We start from the raw sequence: 6,508 nt of genomic DNA, 5'->3' as shown, positions 1-6,508 counted from the left end.
CTTTCATCTGTAGAACACTGGTTACTGCCTATTCAACCTCAATTTGCACCTGTAGAGCAGCCACCCAAAACCTCTCTGCTCATTCTCCATATAGAGTTTACCTCTCTATATTGTTACCTCTTTTCAAAAGGCCAAAAAAAAAAAAAGGAATCTTGATGAAGAGAAGCAGAAGAAATAAGAACAAGAAATAATTTATAGATAAACTCTGCCCTGGTCAGGCCCCACCTGGAGTATTTTGTCCAGTTCTGGGCTCCCTGGTATAAAAAAGACAGGGATCTCCTGGAGACAGTCCAGAGGAGGGCTATGAGGATGATTAAGGGCCTGGAGCATCTCCCCTATGAGGAAAGGCTGAAGGAGCTGGGACTGTTCAGCCGAGAGAAAAGAAGACTACGGGGGGAACTTATTAATGTTTATAAATATCTGAAGTATAGGATGCAGGGGGAAATGGCCAGCCCCTTTTCAGTGCTCTGTGGAGATAGGACAAGGGGCAATGGCTGCAAGTTGGAGCACAGGAAGTTCCGCACCAACATGCGGAAGAACTTTTTCCCAGTGAGGGCGACAGAGCCCTGGGACAGGCTGCCCAGGGAGATGGTGGAGTCTCCTTCCCTGGAGATATTCAAGACTCGTCTGGATGCCTCCCTATGCAACCTGTCCTAGGGAACCTGCTTTGGCAGGGGGGTTGGACCCGATGATCTCTCGAGGTCCCTTCCAACACCTACGATTCTATGATTCTGTGTGATTCTGTGAAACAGAATGTCAAATCCCTCACAGAATGTCAAATCCCTCTTGAAAACAGGGCCACGCTGGAACAGAAAAGTGCAGGAAGGGAAGGCAGACACAGATGTTCTAAATACGATATTAGAATAGACTGTGAATACATACAACCACTGGGTGAGCTATTAGATGCTGTAACCCTTCCGGCATGGGAGGGATGAAGTCTGGGAGGGATGAAGTCTGGGGGGGACAAACCCAAAGGCGGCCAGCAGTTTCCCTGCTCCTTTTTTTCTATAGAGTATCAACTGTTCTGTTTGGTCGGTTGGTTTGTTTGGGGTTTTTTTGTTTGTTTTGTTTTTTAAATTCACTGAAGGAAACATAGCATGGAAAAAATTAGCATCTGAAAGATCAGTTTCTAGTGTAGGACCTAAGGTAAGAAATAATCCTAAAGACAATGTGTTCTTTCCCGTCCCTCAGTGAATCTTCTACAGGTTCTTTCAGTTGAGCCACACAAACAGGGCAATTAACACATCAGGCAGCTAATTTAAATAGACCCTTAAAGGGTCTAGGAGGAGGTTAGTTAGTGAGTGAGGGGGGAAGGTTTTTGTGTGTTAGTCTGGCAACTAGTCAGGCTACAGCTACAACAACGGAGTTGTAAGTTTAGTGCAAAGCTTCCTACAAGGTAGGTCTGATAGTTTGAAAGAGTTACTGGTGATGACATTAATGAATTCAGCTGCGTTCTGAAGAGTAAACGGTAGCGGCGGGGAATCTGTAGTGTTGGTAAAACACTGAAAAAAATTGTGGTGAAGCTAGAAAAAGCTGTTTATCTGTGGAGTTGGGTTTGTTTGGATTTCATGTTTTGTTTGTTTTATCGTTTTTGCTGTGATAGTTTACTTTTCAGTTTCTATGCCGATGTTTTTATGTGTGCATATGTACCAATGTCTGTTTTTCTAGCTTACAAATGCAGTTTGAGGTAGAGTGCAATAACACTGTGTTTTACTGCATAAATATATTGTGCAGAACATTGTAAATGTGGGAAAAATATTTCTCTATTCTTCTGCTTAAAAGAATTGGTTTTTGTGACCTGCTTTTTTTCTCTTTTAAAGTTATTTTTGTCTGTTGCTCTGGCTAATTTGAAGTTTTCTAGCCGATGCATTGTGTCAGGGATCACTGAAGGGGACAGGATAATTGAGTTACTTTCTTGAGGGAGAGTTTTTTTCTTCCACTAGGAATTAGATTTATGCCTTAGCTGAATTTGGTAGCTTTTGATGTATCTTTATGGTACTCATATAGGGATGTAACTGTGTCATTTCCTTTAATTCCACATAAAATATTAATTTTGTGCACATCTTTCATCTTTACAGTGTACTGGAGTTACGATGAAAATTCAAGTGAAGAATTTGAATGTTAAAGCTTGTTCAGTACTACCTGGATCCAAGGTAAATGTGTTTTTGTTGCAGTTCAATATGGCATCATTGATTGTGTCTAATTAACTGTGTACTCGTATTTTCATGTTACTGATAAAATGTGAGGGAGTTAACTGAAACAGAGAAAACTTTTATGAATTACAAACGCAAGAGTTATAAGCTCAGATGTTTAGTTTACTGTAATAATTATGACACAGTTCTTTCCTGTGGTGAAAAACTGTCTGTAGAGAGATAATTTCTAAATTGCATCTAATAAAATAGCACGTTTAGAAACAAACTGGTGAATTAATATTGAGTTTGCAAAGTTCTCCCTCCTGTGCACACACAGGCTTACTAAATTTTAGTATTGAACTCAAGGTTAAAATTGTGACCCTTTTCATCCCTCCAGTTGTAAATATCTTCCCAGAAGAGTTCTGAAAGTACGATCTGTGACATGTTGATGTTGCTGAGCATGTTTCTAAAAGAAAAATAATCTTTCCAATCTTTTCAGGAGGGACTATGTATATTTTGCCATGCCTTAATAAGACATTTTAAACATTAGTTTAATTAAAACAGTTTAGTTAAACAGTAAATTTCAAAATTATTTCAATAAAAAATAAACCAAGATAATTTATTTTAATACTTTGATTGCCCCTGGTTATACTACATTTGTCTTATGACAGTCAAATATTAGTAGCAATATTCTTTTAACACTGAAGATGATGTCTAAAATCCCCAGAGTGTTTAAAACAAGAGAGCTCCTAGCATGTACTGGTGCTATGGAAACCAACATTTTCTCTGATAGATCAAGAATAACCTGACATCTGGATTTGTCAGTGGCTTCACATGCACTCATTGTAGCATCATGCTACAATGAGAAAACCAGTGGAATCAAAGAAAAACCCACCTCATTAGACAAAAGCAGCAAAGTGTTGCTAAGCTTGCAGTACGTGATACCTGGTAGCACAGCATTTAGTACAATTGTGAATGTGTTGCTGCTGGATGAATCTAAACAGTCAACATAGTAGTAGTGTGTGCTGCTCCAGGGACGGACAAATGAACCTTCTTCTATGTTCCTTTCTTCTGAAAAACTGTGGGGAGTGACCAGCACTCAGTGAGGTGGAGAGAGGCATTTGGGATCTTAGCCCATCGCTCCAGGTGTGCAATCTAACCTGTGAAACTACGTGGCTATCAAAGGTTTACCCCTGTAGTTAACTAATTGCCATTCTGACTAATATAGTTCTACAGAGACAGAGTGCACAGCTAAAGGTGAGAATGGAGTAGTAATTTACAGAGAGGTAAGGGGAGATTGTACCCATACACCTGCAAAAGTCTTTGTATAGAATGTTTTTACTGTTTTATTTTTTTTTTACTGTTGTGTTGAGGGTTTTTTTTAATCCAGTTACACCTGTTGTAAATAGAGCTTGGGGATGAAGCTATGCATTGGACACCTACTAAAAAGAACAGAAATACAATTTGCTTTCACACTGCTTGTGATAACAATGAAACCCAAATTTTTAAAACTGTTCCTCCCTTCTTTTGTTTTTTGGAGTAGTTTCATAAAGTGTTCACTGGAAAGCCATTCTAAATGAAATCACTTAAATCACAACTACTTTGGTAGTAGAGAAGAACTGTCAGGTAGTTCATGGCACCCTGAGTTTAGGGTAGTCACACTTTTTGGAATGTGTTTCCAAATCCTTTAAAGCTGATTTTGCCTTTCCCTAAAACAATTTTTCATAACTAAAAAGATAATTAGAAATCTTTTGTAAATGTCCTCCAGGCTTTGGTAATTTTAAGCTTCTTGGCAAGCAAGTATTTGAATATATTATCTAAATGATCAAACTGTTCCAATAAATTAAAATTATATTTGCTGTCTGACTTCATGATATTAAGCTAAAAGATAAGTAGAATAAAACTTCATAGAAATTCATAGAAATATAGCTTTCTTTCATTTTGTATTCTATCAAGTGCCATAGAGTTAATGTACTCTGCACCTTGAACTCCTTAACTCCTGCATCTAATTAATCATGTATTTATGAGAATGACAACCCACCTGCTGTCTTTTGACATTGGTAAACACATAGGTATGGCTGTCTCTTTTTTTTTTTTTTTTAATGTCTCTTTATAAATCCTGTGAAATATGGGTGAAAAAAAAAATCAGAAGTTCTTAGATTTGTCAGTCAATGATAGCTGTTCTTGCTGAAAGAGTTCTTGCTGTTCCATGTGTACAGCCTGGGATTAGGTGCAAGTCCCAGGCCTTCAGGGCTCTGTGAAATAAATAGAGGCCACAACAAAGCAAGCCTCAGGATGACAGCTCAACCAGAGCCTTTTTCATGGAAAGCTAACAAGTGAAACACCTGTATATGATGACACTATGAAAATGCCTCTGAGTCAAGTCTGTTGGCCTTAACTTTCCCCGGGTCTGCTCAGCCATGCACTTTAAGCCCTTTTTCAAGAGAAGTGTGTGTGACTAGGAATTAACCTGCTGTTCTGCTCTGAGTGATAGGAGTTCCTGTCTTACAAATGAAGAGAAGAACTGATTTCTAATTCTTCCATAAAAAGAACAAGTAGCTGGCTGTTTTCTGGGGTTTATTTTTTGGTTTTGTAGTTGTGGGTTTGTTTTTTTTCCCCAGTAGTACTTAAGTGTATCAGAAAGGTACTCTTTGCACAGTATATGTATTGCGGCTTCTCAGTGATAAAACAAGCCATCTGTTCTAAATAGAAGAAAATACAGAACAGACATTGTCATGTGAGGGTAGGATAGTTGTTTTGCAGGTTTCTTGGTCTGTCAGCTCTGTTGCTAGTGTTGGATATGGAGATTTTGCCCAAAATGGGATTGAGGGTGCCATTTCAGTCTGTGGGTTTTTCCACTCTTAGTCATCCTGGTATTTTGAAAGCAGAGTGTAACCCTCTGCTTCTAAACTTCAGCAAAAATTTGTCTTTTACCAATCTTGTTCACAAATCTTCTGTTTTTCAAATTCTACTGTGTAAGCGTTGAGAGGGGGATTTTTCAGGACTGTATGCAAATGACACAGGCACATCACATGCAAGTATTTAGTACTGCAAATGCTTGTGTCCTAATTTGATAATATCTGAGAAATATTTTGAACCTTACCTGACCAACTGCAGTAAACTATGCAGCCTAATTTTCTAATGAGTTTATTTTCTAATATTAATTTTCCATGCTTTTTAATACCAAAACTTTGAAATAATGTTATTGTGCATTATAATGTATTAAAACCCAATTATTTTTATGGGGATTTAAAAGGTCTCTGAATCCGGTGTATAAATTGTTTATTAAGCTGCAATACCCACCTCTGTTCTCTCTGCCCCTTATTGATTCTTAACATCTGTGTTTCAGCCTGCAGTCTTGCCTTTAGACTGAGTAGGGAAATATCTCATTCAAGACAAAAAGACCAAACTTGTGGCTACAAAGGTTTCTTGGCACATTCCCTGTGTAGTTAGGATTGCTCCTATCTTTCTTCCTGGTGGCTTAATTCTGTGGCATCTGTTTAAATCAACTGATTAGTTCTTGCCCAAAGGGAATAACATTTCAGCAGAGAAAGCTTTCTAGACGTGCTGCATATGTGTGTACGTGTATATGTGTATGCTTTTTTTTTCTTTAAGAAGCATAGCATTGAACAAAGGGGGAAAGAAAATGTAGTGTGAATGATGGTCTGTATGCAGTCAAACATCTGCTTTGGGTTCTGAGTTCATTACTTCAGAGACAGCACAGTAGAGGAAGAAATAAGCATTATGTATAGTGTCTTATCCTGTCATACAGAACAATTTGTGCCTATGTAGCTGGTTAATTTAGATCCCAGCTCTACACAGTACTAAAATACACAGCGTTCTGAGTGAAAATATATTAAAATCAATACTACTATGCTACTGAAATAGGCCTAGGTGGGATGAAAAGGTAGTTGTGATGGGAGGAGCCAATTTCAATCACTGATGGGAGATAAGCTCGAACCCCAAAGATGCTTGTTAAAACTGAAGTCACGAAACAGTGTTACTTCCAATCAGGCAAGTTTATCTATTCCTTCTGCCACTGTCATCAATATTTAGTCCTAAAAACAATTAACTTATTAAAAAATCAAGGAGTTCAATCTGATCTCTTCAACATGTACTTTAAACAAAATCTTGATACAAACCTACTTGTCTTGGAGGCCAGACAGATTTGGTTGGCAACTAAGAATATTAGAAGCATAGTACCACTTTTGTCCTTCCTGTAATTCAGTTGGAAGTAACAAGTTATGGTAATGAGCAATGCCAAGTTCTGGGTCCTAGCAGGCTGGTATTTCAGCAGGGTCTGGAAACCCAACAGGAAAAAAAAGTATTTCTTGGCTCAATAGGATTATATTTTAAACTGAGGACATATTTCCACT

The sequence above is a fragment of the Gallinula chloropus genome, assembly GCF_964237585.1.
Source record: "Gallinula chloropus genome assembly, chromosome: 4".
Classification (NCBI taxonomy): domain Eukaryota; kingdom Metazoa; phylum Chordata; class Aves; order Gruiformes; family Rallidae; genus Gallinula; species Gallinula chloropus.
Note: the sequence above shows the minus strand (reverse complement) of the source record.